At 40.2% G+C, this 17670-nt stretch overlaps 2 protein-coding genes across 3 annotated transcripts in view; one reads left to right on the forward strand and one right to left on the reverse strand.

Annotated features, from left to right (window-relative positions):
- ACYP2 (acylphosphatase 2) overlaps positions 1-17670 on the reverse strand; it is a 195823-nt gene that overhangs the window by 595 nt on the left and 177558 nt on the right. The window lies entirely within an intron of this gene.
- The window catches only part of TSPYL6 (TSPY like 6), a 51126-nt gene continuing 33585 nt past the window's right edge, over positions 130-17670 (forward strand). The window contains exon 1 of the mRNA XM_063594953.1: positions 130-14799. The gene's annotated coding sequence lies outside the window, so the exon portion shown is untranslated. The remainder of the gene's footprint in view (positions 14800-17670) is intronic.

Here is a 17670-nt window from a genome sequence, read left to right on the forward strand (position 1 = left end):
CATTGTATATATCACTCTAAGAATACCGCAGAGTATAATGTATAATTAAATACAGACAAAGAAAATCCAATAAATTAAGCACAGTCAATTCCTGATGATTTTATATTAGGGTTATCCCCCCCACCTGCCAACTTAAAACACTCCAAGGCCACTGTTACCTAGCTCTTATACTCAAAACGATCAAAATATTTTTATAAGGAGCTTAGTAATAAAAACAATAGACTATTGTTTCCTCATTACTCAGCACGTGGTAGATGTTTCATGTATTTATGTGTATATAGAGAGATACATATATCTCTACACACACACACACACACACAGACATATATATAGTGAAAGAGATCCATACTTAATAAAGAAGAAACATAATTTTTGAAAAATATTAAGAAAAAATGCTCATCTACTTTTATCTATTCAAATACTGTTTCTTACCACATATATTAACAAAGTGATTGCATTAAAGGACAAGTTGAATGCTCTGAAATATTTTTCTTCTTATTTAGTGCAATGGTTTATCTTATTAGTGATATCCACATATCTAATTTATGCATTAGGGCACTTACCCAAGATATTTCCTATATAGTTCAGGCCTATTGTATATTGCTGACATCTCAGATAACACTGAGGATTTTCCAGAATCTTTCTACCTATTACTAATTAGCTGGGACTATGGGTTTATAAAACAAGGCTGTTTTATACAAATGATTGCTGTTATCTCAGTTGCTGTTGTAGAAACATCCTATGAGTTTCCTCATATCCCCAAATTATTTCAGGTTGTGAAGCTAGGGCTGTAGACAGCTATGCAGTATGATATGTGACAATCTTATATAACTTTAGATTTAAAATATTTTCTAGGTTAGCTGAAAATTACTCTTATAGAGAAGAATTCCAATGATTCAAATTGCTATTGTGCTTTTTAACCCTTTATTTGGATCTTATCTGTGACAGTTTTACTGGGTGAGATTAGTTTGGACTTCTTTTTCTTTAGCTCATTTAGGTAAAACCTTTAAAATGAAAATTTCATGTGTTGAAGAAAAAACTCAGTTCTTATGAAAAGGAGCTGATAGCTTCAACTTTACTAGCCACGTCTTCTGGAAACCTCCTAGAAAACTGACGCCACAAATAATAATGAAAGCTAAAATTTATTAAGCACTAACAACTTTTTTTTGGAGGGGGGAGGGTGCGGACAGGGTCTCACTCTGTCACCCAGGCTGGAGTGCAGTGGCATGATCATGGCTCACTGCAGCCTTGACCTTCAGGGCTCAAGTAATCCACCAGCCTCAGTACCCCAGGTAGCTGGGACTACAGGCACGCACCATCACACCTGGCTAATTTTTTTGAATTTTAGTAGAGACAAGATCTCACCATGTTGCCTAGGCTGGTCTCCTGGCCTCAAGCAATCCTCCCTCCTCAGCCTCCCAAAGTGCTTGGATGACAGGTGTGAGCCACCATGACTGGCCAAGCACTAACAATTTGTTCGGCAGTATGCTAAGTTCTTTACATGTCTTATCTTTTATTCCACACAAGAACCCTGTAAGTCATAGGCTATTATTGCCCCCAGTTATTGATGAGAAAAGAGAGACACTTAAGAGATAGTAACTTGCACAGGGTGGTTAGCAGAGTGGTTGTCAGGAGGATTCAGATTCTGAGTATATTTTGAAGGTATAGTAAAAGTAGATTTGCTGACAGATTGAATGTGGGTGTGAGAAAAGGAGAGGAGTGAAGGATGACACCAGAGTTTTTGGTGTGAGTAACTAGTTGGATAGGGTTGTCATTTACTGAAATGGAGAGACTGTGAGAGGAGCAGATTTTGGGGGAAGGGGAAGATCAGAGGCTCAGTTTTGGAATGTTACATTTGAGATGTCTGTTAGACATCCAAAGCGAGATGTTGAGTAGGCAGTTGGACCTATGAGTCTGGTTAGAGGAAATAAAATTTGGAATTTGTCAGCAGATAGACAGTATTGAAAGCTATAAGATTGGCTGGGATCATCAAGAAAATGAATCCAGATAGAAAAGATAGGTCCAATGACTGTACTTTGGGGGTTCTCCAACGTGAAGTGCTCAGGAAGCAGAGGAAGAACCAGCAAAGGCAGAGAAGGAAGCATCCAGTGAGGTATGAGGAAAAACTGGTGCCCAGGGAGCCCAATCAAGCCCTCAGGAAGTAGAGAGGGATCCACCAGGCCAATGCTGCTGGCAGGGCCAGTGAGGTGAGAAATGAGAACCGGCCATTGTGTTTAGCAACGTCGATGTCACCTGTGACTTTGGCAGGAGCAGGAGCAGTTGTGGTGGCATGAAAACCATATTTGAATGGGCTCAAGAGAATGAAAAGGGAGAAATTGAAACCATGGAATCCAAGACTAGGGCTACTGGGCATAGGAACTGGGCAACGACTAATCCACCTGAGCTGATAACTCAATGTATTGACCTAGTTGAGATACCTGCCTGTATCTTGTCCTCAACATCATCAGGGACTTCTTCCCCAGCCAAAAGTATGGCCTGGGAGGAATCTATGCCACTGATGGGGCAGATGGTCATGGTGTTGGGAGACTGAGCTCTGTTTACCCTGTGGGGAGGATGGCCACTTTGTGTCATGGCTCCATATATGCTTCCCCTGTTGCTGGGAACCACCCTGCCTGATCTGCCTCCTCAGCTAGGAGTGTTCTGGTCACCTGTCACTTGGCAGGCCCTGAGACCTGACTCTCAAGTGCTGTTTTTGCAGTCAGTCTTTGGTAAGTGTGGCTGAGGTCTAAAGATGGCAGAACTAAGAGTTCTCCAAGCAAAAAAATAGTCACAAAATTTCACAAAATTTATGTCTAATGAGAAAGAGTGTGAAATATATGTATGTACGTGTATATGTATACATATACAAACGTGTGTATGTATACATATATATAAAATCACTCACCCTTAGTGTCAGAGCCACATAATCAAACAGTACTAGTTATTACAATTCAGTAAATATTTAAGTAGGACTTTACGCAAGTCATTCTAGATACTGGAGGGCATACATAGAGATTTAAAATGGAATTCCTTTCCTCAGTAACTTACATTCCAATAGAAGAGTTTGGAAAATAATAAAAATGGCCATAATGTTAAGGCAGAATATGATAGGCAATGTGATTTATATTATATAAAGGGAGAAGGGAATTGGGGGGTTAACTCTGGTCAAGGTACTCAGAGACATCTTTGTGAGAGCAATGACATTTGAGCTAAGTTTTAAGGAAGACATTAGTGTTTTGGTTTTTTTCCCCAAATCTTAGAATGGGAAATGCCAATTTAAGCCTGACAGAAAACCAAGCAGCACAGGAAAAATGTTGGTAATGTTAGCAAATTTAAAAAATGCAAAACATTTGAATGGCCAGAAGAAAGTCTTAAAGCCAAACAAACAGCAAACTGAAACAACTTATTTGCAACTTTCTTACTATACAAACGGTACTTGAAAATTAATATACGTATGGCATATGGTATATTACCAATATGTATGGCCGTGCAATAGAAAAATGGGCAAATAACACAAGCAAATGAAAGGGAAAGGAATATAAATAGCCAGTAAGTAATGTGTAAAAACATTCTCACTCATACTCATAATTTTTAAAAATACAAATAAAGCAAGAATAAGCCACCATCTGTCACTTATGGAATGGGAAGATTTAAAAGCTTGATAATATCCAGTAGTGGCAATTAGGGTGTAGGAAAAGAGGCACTTTTCTACATTGGTAATGGGAGTGCAAATTTGTACAGCTTTTTGAAAGGGCAACTTGGTACTACCTAACAAATTATTAAAAGTCCTTGTCTTACAAACATACTGTCATAAGGAGGGTACCCTGGGATACAGGCTCTGAGATGATTAGCATGCAGGAAGTTAATTAGGGAGTGCTGTCACGTTTAACAATTTGTGGAAAGCAAGGAAAGGAAAGGAGACAAGATTGGGCTAAGGGAGAAGCTGGGCAATGATGCAGTCTCAATGAAGACCTTAGCCAAGACTTAAGGAGCTCTGAAACTGGGAAGACCCTTCACAGTTGTCTCAAGGTGAGAGGGCTGGTCTTTATATTCCCCACATTAACCCAGTTGTTAGAGGAGAGCTGCCCAGGGAAGAATACATGAACTCTAGTGAGGTGACTTTCTTCTGCTGAGGCAATTCCTGAAGAAGGCTGACGGCTAAGGGCCATCTTCCAGCAGCACTCCTGGCTTCTGGGGGACTGAATCCTTCAATCTTGAAAGGGAATCTGAGTGGTAGATCAGTGTCCACTACACATACTCTCATAAGTAGGCAAAGGGAATGAATTGAAGATTCGAGCAAAGGAGTGGTAATTGATGGAACAAGGCCCAGAGCTGTCAGAAGAAACAGGATCAAGAGATGAGTGGACTCATTAGGTATAGAAAAGAGGACATATTTTCTCTGTATGGAAGAGAAGACAGTGGATTTTAAAAATTGGAGAGCAATTTGGATAGGGAGAGGCATTCACATGAGATAGCTTTCATTTTCTCAGTGTGAGGGAGGTAAGGTAATTTAATGAGAATAAGTGGGGTGGAGGAAGAGTTGAGGGATTGAATAAAGTGAAAAGGTGTAATAATCACTAAAGGAGTTGACAAATGTTAAAGGAATTGTGAAAGAGCATTGAGGACCCTTAAAGTTAGTCTAGATGGCCAGGGACCTGCAAACACACCTGCCTGCAATGCAGTGTGCTTTTCAGGTGTCTGTCCTGCAAGCAGGGTCCAGACCACTGGGGCCTGGGATCAATGCCTGGGCCAGAGTTTTTTTCAGCAGGAACAATCCATTTCAGAAGGCAGATTTAACAATTCAGTCAGATGTTTCCCAGAGTGGGTGAAGGAGTGTGAGCCTCCCCATCCACCAATCTGCAATGGATTTCTCTTTTGCCCTACTGCTGAGCTGTGGTCTTAGGTTTTCTTTTTTTTTCTTTGCTTTTTTTTTTTTTTGAGACAGAGTCTCGCTCTGTCGCCCAGGCTGGAGTACCACGGCGCAATCTGGGCTCACTGCAATCTCCGCCTCCCAAGTTCAAGCAATTCTCCCACCTCAGCCTCCTGAGTAACTGGGATTACAGGCATGCACCACCATGCCCAGCTAATTTTTGTATTTTTAGTAGAGATAGGGTTTCACTGTGTTGGTCAGGCCGGTCTCAAACTCCTGACCTCGTGATCTGCCCGCCTCGGCCTCCCAAAGTGCTGGGATTACAGGCATGAGCCACCGCGCCTGGCCAGTCTTAGGTTTTCTAGGGTGACCATTGCATCTGGGAGCCTCTGACGTTGGTATCTTGATATCTTTTTCCTTGGACTGGTCATATTCTCCAGGGAAGATACACCCTATTTCCTGCCTAGAAGCTATGAGTCTGGTTATGTGTGCTTTAAAAATCTGGGAAGAAGGTTAAGGCCTCAACATTCCAGGGATTAACTTTCACTGAATCCCTGTCTTCAGCACTACATCATTTTTTCAACTGTGTCTATGAAAGTGAAACTCTGGCTGGGTGCAGTGGCTCACACCTGTAATCCCAGCACTTTGGGAGGCTGAGGTGGGTGGATCAGTTGAGGTCAGGAGTTCAAGACCAGCCTGGCCAACACAGTGAAACCCCATCTCTGCCAAAAAATAAAAAAATTAGCTGGGCATGGTGGTGTGCACCTTTAATTCCAGCTACTCAGGAGGCTGAGGCAAGAGAATCGCTTGAACCTGGGAGGCAGAGGTTGCAATGAGCCGAGATCACACCACTGCACTCCAGCCTAGGCGACAGAGTGAGTAAGACTGTCTCAAAACAAATGAACTCTGGCTTCTGCCTGAGCAGGCAGGGCAGCTGCTCTCCTGTGTGACATGGGGCACAACTGCTTAGTAAGCAGATTTGGAATCAGTGCTTTTATTTTTAGCCCCACCTTCATGCCCACTTCCAGTAGCCTGAGCCTTGAGGGATTTCCACTGTGTTAACTGGACCATTTCTCTGCTTTGGTAGCCTGCAATGCTTACAATCAAATTTGCATTACCACCCGCTCATCTGCTTTCTAGTTTCCAAGGTTTTATTGCTGTAGCTTTATCTCCCATTATTTGTCCTTGTGGGTGTTTTTAAGGGTTTTAAAAAATCATTTTTACTGATACTTAAGTAGGGTTGAGGAGGGAGCAGAGGCAAATGCATGCGTTCAAAATATGCCATCTTCATATAAAAGTATGGCTTTATCCTTTATATTTAAATCTTTCATAAATCTGGAATTATGTGATTGCCTTATATGAAAAAGATGTCTTAATTTTGAATAGACATTTCCTCCTGCATCTTTTACTAAATAATTTATCCTTTTCTACAGATTCCAAATGTAACTGTTACACTAAATTTGTGCATATGCCTGAGTCTGTTTATAGGCATTCTATTTGGCACCATTGATATATTTACTTAATCCCTAAACCAGTACCAAACTATTCTAATTATTATGGTTTTAGAATATAAAACCAGTACCAAACTATTCTAATTATTATAGTTTTAGAATATATTTTAATGTCCATTAGTCCCTATACCGCCACCTCATTATTCTTCTAGTTTTAAATGTCCTTGTTTGTGTCATACATTCTATTAGAGTTTAGCATAATTTCATCCAGTCCTTTCACATCCCCTTTTAAATCTAAAAGTAATTTGGAGAAAAGTGGCAATTCTAACATTTAAGCTTGTCCTCAAGAGTGAAAATTTTCTCCAGTTTTGCTCAAGTCTTTAAGTTTCTCACTAAAATTTTATAGTTTGTTTAATTCAGGTCCTGTATATTTCTTGATAAATTTATACTCATATTTTTCTTGCTATTTTGAACAAGATGCTTTTTAATCATTATGTTTTTAAACAAGATACAGGAAAACTAGTGATTTCTTGTATTGTAATCAGATGCCTTACTGAACTCCTTTAGTAGTATAATAGTTTCTCTTTTTCTTGGGGTTGCCAGTAAACCACTCCATGTATTTTTCCTGAATTATTTTCCCCAAATTCATTCTGTTAGTCCATTTTATCACATTGGCTGGACTGGATAATTTTTTTGTTTGTTCATTTTTTGTTGTTGAGATGGGGGTCTCACTTTGTCACCCAGGTTGGAATGCAGTGGCACAATAATAGTGCACTGTAATCTCGAACTCCTGAGCTTCAGCAATCCTCCCATCTCAGCCTCTCAAGTATCTGGGACTACAGGAATGAGCCACCATGCCTGGCTAATTAAAAATTTTTTTGTGTGTGGAGATGGAGTCTCAGTATGTTGCCCAGGCTGGTCTTAAACTCCTGGGCTCAAGTGATCCTCCCACCTTGGCCTCCTAAAGTGTTAGGATTACAGGTGTGAGCCACTGCACTCGGCCAGATAATTTCAAATTTCTTAGGCTATCCAGTCAGTTTGACTACTTGCCTTTCAGAAAATTTCTACAGTAAGTGTGCAAAGAAAGAAAAAAAAAACAGGAACAGTGTTCGCCCACCCAAGGAGCCAACACAACCACAATACACTGCTCTGGTTCCAGCATATTTTACCTATTAGTTTAGCTTACTCAATAAATATTGAATGGATGGATGGGTAGATGGATGAATTATATTTGCTTGAATGTCCCATTGAAGTCTAGTATTTCTGCGGTAAATCTGAATCAGTTTTGTGTGCATATATCTTTCAGGTATTTCTATTTAAGAAGGGTGATCCACTGATAAGCTTATAAAAACAAAAAAGAAGGTTCATCTAGTAAAAATGAAAGAATAATAATGTAAACTGGAAACTTCTGTTGATAGAAGTCAGGTTATTTGATAACCATGTGTCCCTCTTCACTCTAATATATTTTACATGCTTATGTAGAGGTTTTGAAAATGAAACTAATTTTTGTAGTCTATTTTATCCTTTACAAAAATCATGTTGCCTTTAACAGTTATAAAGTAACAATATAAGAGGAGATTTCATTATGGATGCATTTTTTATATGTTTGATGAGGATCATAAACAGTGGTGGAGACAATTTTTTTATGGAATGGAAAAGGACAATGATCTTGGGTATATTACTTTTAATTATCCCTCAGGCCACCTTTGCGTTAAGAAATAAATAAAACACAGTGCTGATAAATGTTAAATAACTAAGGAAAAATCTATTTGTGTAATAAATTAACTGTGCCATATTTTTTGTTCCTATACAAGAAGTCACCAACTATTGGTCCCCTCAGAGTTTCCACAGCATTCTAATTCTTGAGTACAGATGGCATGTATTTAGCCATCAAATACAGTAAGCACCACGCATTTATTGCTTTGGAAGCCAGCAGAGAGGCCAGCTGTGGCCTTCTAAAATGCACTTAGCTTTCTGCTGTTCTAGGGCCTCCTCTTTGACTGCCCCTGTGTGAAAAGGGCCCCACCCCTACTCTGTTGCATGCATGATGTCAACGATCACATTCTGTAATTGCTATGTTTATGTAATTGTCTATGTGTTTATTATATGCCTCCTCCACAACAGAATGCAAATTCTAAGAAGGTGGCAGGATCAGCCTGGGTGCTGTGGCTCATGCTGTAATTCGAGCACTTTGGGAAGTGGAAGTGGGAAGATCACTTGAGGCCAGGAATGCGAGACCATCCTGGCTAACATGGTGAAACTCTGTCTCTACTAAAAATACAAAAATTAGCCAGGCATGGGGGTGGGTGCCTGTAATTCCAGCTATGTGGGAGGCTGAGGTACGAGAATTGCTTGAACCCGGGAGGCGGAGGTTGCAGTGAGCCGAGATCGCGCCACTGCACTCCAGCCTGGGCGACAGAGTGAGACTCTGTCTCACACACACAAAAAAGAAGGTGGCAGGATAGGTCTTACTATTAGATTCCCAACACCTAGCATGATGCCTGGTAATAGTGGGTACTCAATAAATACATATTCATAAATATGTACAATCATAGGTCAATTACAAATAAAATAAAACTTAAAGAAATACCCCCCGACCCCGAAGAAATAAATGTATACTGAATGAATGAGCCTTTGTCATCTGCCTGCCCTCTTCAGGTCTACAGCTTCCATGCGTGGGAGGAGGGCAATTTCTAGGCACCTATACCATCCACATACAGAAAGGAACCCTGAATGCTACTTTTTAACTCATTAACTCACAAAAAACAAAACCCTCACATTTTAAAATACTCTTTGCAAGTTAGAGAAATATTTGCTCTTATTACAGAAACTCAGAAAATATTTTACTCATGGTAGTCCCTTCTGAAGAACACAAGCAATGACTATATTCCTTCTCTTAAAGGACATTGGAGGCCTATGGATTCAGGGACCTAATGACCCGAATAGAAGCAGGTGAACCAAGTTTACTTGTGCAATTGCTTCATTTATCGGTGCCATTCCCCAATATTATTGCATTTTTTTGCGCTTGTGAGTTTATTCATTACATAAATATACATGGTAACTGGCTTTACCCAGAATTCAGGGTAATTCTTACAATACCACAGGAGGGCCAAGTCCATCCTGCAAGCCTAGTCATATGACATGCCATCAGCTTCTGTCAAGTCCAGTGCACAGCTGTATACACTCAACTATATAGTATAAAACCCCTTAGACATTTTTTCTTAGTATCTCAAAGATGTGCAAACATCTATTGTATTTATTGTATTAACTCAGGATATTTTACTGTTTTTTTTTTTTTTTAAGAGACAGGATCTTACTCTGTCACCCAGGCTGAAATGCAGTGGTGTGATCATGACTCACTGTGGCCTCAACCTCCCGGGCTCAGGGGATCCGCCCGCCTCAGCCTCCAGAGTAGCTGGGACTATAAATGTGTGCCACCACACCTGGCTAATTTTTTTTTAAATTTTTTGTAGAGATGGGGTCTCACTATGTTGCTCAGGCTGGTCTCAAACTCCTGGCCTTAAGCACTTCTCACACCTCAGCCTCCCAAGAGCTGCAATTACAGGAGTGAGCCACCATACTCAGCCTCAAGATTTGTGAAGAGAAGAAACCTTTCTTCCAACATAATCTTGCACAAAGGCTTAATACTTACGGTAGACAAGTGAAGTTTTTCTCTGAAGAAAGGCAATGGTTGGGGGCATATGTGTGCACTCATGTGTATGTCTACCTGCAGATACCATCCCACGCAGCCCTCTTGCTTCTCCAGTTGTACTGCAGGCATCTCTGAGGAATCCCGCGGGTTCTGAGGGACTCCATTTGAAAACTGCCCTATTAACCTAACACTAAGCAAAAATATAGGGGAGTGGAATGTATGAAGAATCCATCCTATGTAGAAATGGAAATCAACATAGGAGTGTCTTTTCTATAATTCAAGTCAGTCAGTATTTCCTGTGTAGTAAGCTCCTGGGGTGATATAAAAAATTCCATTTAACTAATATCCTTGTCTGAAACAGAGGTGAAATTAAAGCACTAGAAAGCTAACACTATCAATAATTCATAGTAGTTCTATTTCCTGGGACTAAAGTGGGGTGGCATAATCCTTTCAGATGTCTCTTCAGCGCCAGTATAAAATGAAGACCATAGTAAGAAAGGAGACAGTAAAAAATAAAGACAGATAATGAATTAAAAGCTAATGTGATGCATGTTGGAAAATACTGAGTTGCCTGTCAATTTCAAGCTTTTAAACTAGCATTAATAATGGAAGGATAATATATAAAATTTTTGCCATTCTCCTTTCTTTAACAAGTTTCCTTATTCAGTTACATGTGGACAAATAATACCATAGACTCCTTTATTATCAAATGTTTTAATGTCTGAAATATTTGTCAGATATGTAGCCCTTGATTAGTGAGTTCAGTGATTATCCAGGAAATCCTAGAGCATCCATAATTAACCTAAGACCTAGATTCCTCATTTTTAAAATGATGATACTGCTACTCACCCCACTGAGCTATTGAAAGGATTAGAGAGAATGTATGTAAATCACTTAGTGCAACATCTGGCCATTAATAACTATTATTACAGTGTAATTGTTTCCTGCCTTTGCCAAAGATGGTAGACAGCCTGTTTAGCAAGCTCTGTGACCCTCAGAGTCACATATTTCTAGTGCATCTCCACCAGTGAGACCTCTTGGTCTTGGCAGAGGTGCTTCTCAGCTTGCAGTGGAAAATGGCGCATCATTCAACCTCCTCAGTTGGGTGAGAGTCAGGAAGAGCCACTCAGGCTTGAGCTATGCCCAGGATTCTGAGAACCAGCTAATTGAATCAAAGGTCCTAGGAGTAGAGAAGGCAGAACAAGTGAGGGGATGACTATAACCTGTAACTTCCCTGCCGCACCGCAGCTTCTAGGTCAACACAGTGACAGATGTGCCCTTCTTTCTGTTTTATTTGGTGGAACAGAATAGGTGCTGGCACAGTGGTAATGGATGGAAGTAGACTTTAGAGTCAGTATGCTTAGGTGTGAGTCCAGCTACTACTTCCTGGTTGTCTTGGAGAAGTTTCTTAAACTCTCAGTGCCTCATCTGTAAAATGAGGAGTATACTGCCTCCCTCACAGAGTTGCGGTGACGATTAAATAAAATAATCTGTGAAGTGTTTAACACAGTATCTGGAAAATAGTAAATGTTCAATTTTAAGCTAATGTCAGGGTATAGTCAGGGTGCAGTAGCAGGTAACTAAAACCACCTTAGCCATTTTAGGATGGAATTTAATACAGGGAATTAGGTACTTACAAAATAATTGGAAGAACTGGAATAACAAATCTAGATTGGGCCTGTTGGAGCAACTCTGCAGAATTGACTGCTAAAGTATAAATGTTAGAACTGTGATTCTCATGCAAGTATAAAATGACATGTCACAAATATTTAATACACGAATTAATGAGGGAATCTGTAAGATGTTAAGTCCAGTTCAAAGGAGAATTCAGAGATACATACAAGTGTGTGTATGTGTGTGTGTATACATATATACACACACAATCAGAAATGTTTCAATCAACTGGTTAATAGATGCAAAACTGGCTAAAATTCTACAGGACAGCACTGTCTGACAGAACCGTAATGCAAGCCTCATCTGTAATTTAAATTTTCTAAGAGTCACATTTTAAGAAGTAAAAATAGTTAAAATTAATTTTAATAATATCTTATTTAACCCACTCTATCCAAGATATAATTATTTCAAGATGTAATCAATATAATAAAATCAATGAGATCTTTTTACATACTTTTTCATATCGAGTCTTTGAAATCTGGCGTATATTTTATACCTATAAGACATCTCAATTCAAACTTGCCACATTATAAGAGTTCAATAACTACATAGCTAGTAGCTTTCATATTAGACAATGTAGCTTTAGGGCAATAAAAAATAATGTTTGGAATTATCTTTTCTTCAGGGCAAAAATCAATTTTATATCTACCAAAAAAAAAAGATTTGTTTTGCTATGGATAAGAATTATTTGTGGCTGGTCATGCTGGTAATTCCAGCACTTTGGGAGTCCGAGGCAGGAGGATTGCTTGAGCTCAGGAGTTTGAGACCAGCCTGGACAACAGAATGAGATCCTGTTTCTGCTACATTCAAATAAAATTAAAAAGTAAAAAACAAAACTATCTGGATTTCTATAGTTTGCTGCAAATAAATTTCTACCTTACAGAGTTGTAAAATAGTTTAGTTAATAGGAAGTCACCAGTGCATACCCCTATAGAATTAGAAAATTCCTAAAGTTTCTACCAGACCATATCAGAATTTTCCTGAAAGACACTCCCGATCTCCATGACCCAATTTCAAGCCTTGGACAATTTTTCCTGATAGGCCTATTAGGGGAATCCGACTGCCAGGAAAAATACTGTATTTATGAATATACTACCCCAACTATCAGTCCAGGTATCAGGAAGGCACCACCAGAATTGTTGGCCCCCGAGCCACGTGGGCTAGATCTTCACACCAGCTAAATGGATGCCTCAGGCACTGCTGTCTCTTTCTCCACTGAACTCAGTTCCAAATTCAAATTTCACAGGAATACTTCTGATTAATAATGACTAAATCGCATTTGAAACTCTTGCTGCAAGGCAGTCAGGAAATGTAGCTCCTAGCTCTCCAGTGTCTGCAGTACGTGAAAGACCCCAGAAGGAGTTTGGAAATAGAGGTCGACCAAGCCAATATACCACGTCTACTGCAGCCATTATTCAGTTAACAAGAGCTTCATGAAATTCTTCACTCTGGGATTCAGAGGAATTAGATTTTTTTTTTTTTGCTGGTCTGTATGGTGGCCACACTTCTGTGGACCCGTTCTGATACAGGGTTCTCAGCACTAGGACAGCATCCCAACCAACATTGAAGGGTCAGGTGCAGAAGAAGGCAACAGAGGACATATAGAAGGCATGACCAGAGAAGAGGGAGATGATAGCCACCAACGTGTGCTGTTAGGAAAACCCAAGGCACAAGGTATTTTAAGACGGGAGCAGTCAGTGTCCAAACGCTGTCAGGACCCAAGTAAAATAACTGAAAAGTGCTTTGGGGACCTCAACAAGCTCAGCTTCAGTGAAGTGGTGGGGGTGGAAGCTAGATTTGCATGGTTTTAGAGTGAGGGGGAAGTTAAGAATCCAAGACAGCAAGAATAGATCATCTTTCTAGCTGTCTGCCTGTGAAGGAGAGGAGAGAGAGCAGCTGTATACATCTTTACGGTTCTGTTCTTGGCAAGGCAAGCCTGCCTAGATTTTGAATTCAATGCCTTCCAATATTTACGAGCGCCTTTGTCTCAGAAGAGCAATATTTGAGGAAGATTGCTTTAAGGATGCACAGTCCAGGATGTTCTCTCTTCCAGTTATGTTAAAATCGACTCCTACATGAAGCCAAATGAAAAATGAGTTGGCCAGACACGCCTGCGTTTTCACCCTCACCCTTATCTCTCCATCTCCCACCATAAATGCTCATAAACAAATTGAGTTGGGGTTGGGGGATGCCATTAGCCGATAGAGAACTACTAGATAATTTAGTGCCAAATTGTGGCCCACTCATAGCAGAGGTTGTTATTTTAGGCATCACTTAAGCCTTGTCCTGGCTCTATTTTATGTCCCCACCCTTGTTTTTAATCCCTTTTCACTTTTAAATGTACATGCTCTTGTTTTACATACGCTTACAAATCACTTTAAATCCTGCCGGGAACAAAGTGAGGCGCAAACATAAAAAGCTCTGTATTTTCCCCGCTTGCTGATACTGTTTGTTTGATTTTATAATGGAAATGGTAGGGGTGGGGGAACAGATTTATTTAAGGAGTTTTGCTTTACGGCCGACTTTGTTAGATACCTTTTCCATTAAAATAAGGCATGCAACGTTCTATGCTTATAAAAACCATGTCTTCAAGGCACCAGTCTCTGTGGCCGTGGACTCCGGGACCAAACCAGGCAGCCACGGCCTCGCCCGGGGAAGCTTCAGGTGGCATTGATCGCGGGGCGGCGGCAGCCGGGCACCCACCGGCTCCGACCTCTGTGCAGAGAGGAATGTGCAAGTCCTCAAAGGGAAATTCATAAAGCGACGCCCTGACAGCCTGATGCAATTTGCGCACAATTGAATTAAAAGAATAGCGCGAAGGTGGGATGGAAAGGCGGCTAACGACACAAGAACCGCTAGAAGAACAGATGTGCTAGATGGAAAAGCAGAAGCAAAAATCACATTTTAATGGAAAGACGACTGTTTGGCTGTGTATTAGACACCGGCTGTATTGAGCATACTACATGTGGTTAACCCTGAAGATGGGGGCTCTCAGAATGCCTTGAAATATTTGACGAGAATCAAAAATAATGAAGCCCTTCTTTATGGACATGTCTCGTTGTTAGGGAAATGGCTACCTTTTGAACCTCCCAGGATTTTTTTTTTTAGATTCTCCTATGTGACTCAGTTCATAGGGAGGCTCATGATGGAAGGTAAGAATGCCATAGTAATGTTTTAATTCGTAGGTGGCTGCCTGTAAATGGTACTTTTATAATTTCAATATTTTTCGGCATAAATGTGTTAAATGCTCACAAATTTCAGTCTGTTATGTAGACAGAGATGATCATAAAAAACGTTTTCCTTTTTGTACTCATATGCCAACATTTTTTTTAACAAAAATATAGAACAAAATAGAAGGTGAGGAAGAAATATGTATCTTCCTAATAATCTCTGCAGGTTATAAAACAAAGTCATTGCTAAATCCCAATAAAGGTGTTTCTGCCTAGATTTTGAAAAGTAAAATTGGGTGTAGAATTGTCACCCTAGTAACAAAAAATTTAAAGAGCTTGGGCCTGTTGGTTGACTTAAATCTGCTGTAGTTTTCATAAATAAATCTAAGTTATTAACAGCTTGGTGAATTTTTGGCAAATAAGAGGACGTCATCAATATATCCAAGTTGCTTATCTAGTGGGAGGTGACAAAGTAGAAGGAAGGATGCGAGGCTGAAAGGGAGAGGAGAGAAACATTTCATGGAAGAGGTTGTCTGACTTTAAGGTGTGCTCAATTTTGCTGACACCATTAATGATCAAAGAATATCTAGCAACCAGAATCAAAATGTAATTTAACTTCATTATATTACACCTCCCTCTTTTGAATTGAAAGCTACTTATATATAGTTGATAGCTGTCATTCTTTAGTTTTCCAAATGACTTTTAGATGATGAGGCTTTGAATAGAATTAAAAGCTTGGGGTCACAGAAGTTACAACCATGAAACTAAAACCAGTAGGTGGGTCCTGCTGTGGAAGAAACGGGACTGCCTGAGGTTGGGTCTACAAAGTGCAGTTTGGACTTGGCAATCGTCCAGATAAGGCCTCAACCTTTGGGAGCCTCTTGTAATTACACACTATTTCCTGCTATAGCTAAATGTACATCACAGAAAGAAAAAAAACTAGTTAGCAGCTTTCTGTGGGATCCTACAAGGCACTGTTACATCGGTGGAGTTGCCAAAGCTCTTCTCTGGTCAAGGAATTGATCCTAAAAGCTCTCTGTGGAATGATCAAGTTTAGGGGAACAAACACCTGATTTCCTAGGAGATCAATTTATAAACTAGAATACCATGCATCATTTATAGTAGGCAAGTATATCAGCCATTTATAAAATAATTTTCCTTTTGAGGGAAATGCAGTAATGCACTAATGAGACAGAATTACATTAGATTGTTCTTTCTCTAGCCTAGGTGAAACCTGGCCTAGAGAATATATATAATGATAGTATCCTTTTCCCCAGGAAGCACTGAAGAAATGGTAATATGGCCCACCTTTTTAAAAACTACACCACCCACTACTTTTCACTTAACAAATCACTACCTCAGACAAGTTAATGAGGCTATAGTTTTCTTTTTAGTTGCTCTTTTCCTATATGGAGGATATGCCTTGGTCACCTGCATTATGCTGAAACACAGTCTGTTTCTGTTTCTAGGGTAAAGAAAAGGGAAAGCCTATCACTTAACTGTAGTATCTTTACAGACCACATCTTAAGGCAGCTTGCTTTGAAACAGGTGATTTTGTTTCCATTTTGGAAGGCAACAGGTCTGATATTTTCCCTGGATAGAGGAAAGGTGAAGGGAACAAAGCCCTCTCTAAATTGTGGCTACAGGAGTGGCAGGCAAGTGCAAGAATACCCCTTTTCCACAGAGGGAATTAACCCAAAGGGAATGACTGAAAGGGTCATTATGTTCTCCAAGACAATCAAGCAAGCAGCATAGAGAGTCAACGTGCTGATGAGGGAATGTTCCCAATACTGTGGGTGCTGTTCAAACTACCCTCACACCTAGAAATAACAAACACTGTTTAGCCAGCTTACAAGTCTGCAATTTGGTCAGGGCTCAACAGGGAAAGCTCATCTCTGCTGTACTTGCCAAGAGCAGCTCTGAGGCTGAGGACTGGAATAACTGGAATCACTTACAAGTCTGGCAGGTGATGCTGGGAAAACTCAGTCAGCTGGGTTCTGCAACAGCTCTGGCTCCTCAGTCGTCTCCCTCTATCCCTACATGACCTCTTCAGCATGGCAGCTTCAATGTAGCCAGACATTTTATGTGTGTGTTGTCACAGGGATCCAAAGGCATGTCCAGTAGAGCCAGGCAGAAACTGTACTGCCTGCTCTAACCTAGTCTTGGAAGACACTCAGTGTCACCTCTAACACATTCTATGAGTTTGAAGTCAGTCACTAAGGCTGGCCCATGTTCAAGGGGAAGGAAATTAGATCGCACCTACTGTGGTCTGAATGTATCCCCCAAATTTCATATGGTAAAATTTAATTGCCAGTGTGACAGTATTAAGAAGTAAGGCATTTAGGAGGTGATTAGGTCATGAGGGGGGGCCCTTATGCATGGGATTAGCCACTTATAAAAAGGGCTTGAAGGGGTAAGTCTGTTCCTTCCATTCCTTCCACCTCTTCTGCTGTGAGGACATAGAGTTAGCCCCCTCTGGAGGAAATGGTGTTCAAGGTGCCACCTTGGAAGAAGAGATCGGGCCATTATCAGACACTGAACTTGCCAGCACTTTGATCTTGGACATCCAAGCCTCCAGAACTGTGGGAAATAAGTTTCTGTATACACTACCCAGTCTAAGATATTTTGTTATAGCAGCACAAATGGACTCACCTTTAGTGAAAAGAGTATCAGAAAATTGGGGAACATGTTTTTAAATCACCAGGGTAATTTTATGTAGTTAAATAATTATGTGATAGTATACTCTTTACTAAGTCATTCATTCACAAATACGGAGCTTTTTACCATATATTGAATAAACATTGCATTTCAAAGTTAAAAAATTCTAGATATTATAGCCTAAGAAAACTCACA

This window comes from Pan paniscus, chromosome 12 (assembly GCF_029289425.2).
Source record: "Pan paniscus chromosome 12, NHGRI_mPanPan1-v2.0_pri, whole genome shotgun sequence".
NCBI lineage: Eukaryota > Metazoa > Chordata > Mammalia > Primates > Hominidae > Pan > Pan paniscus.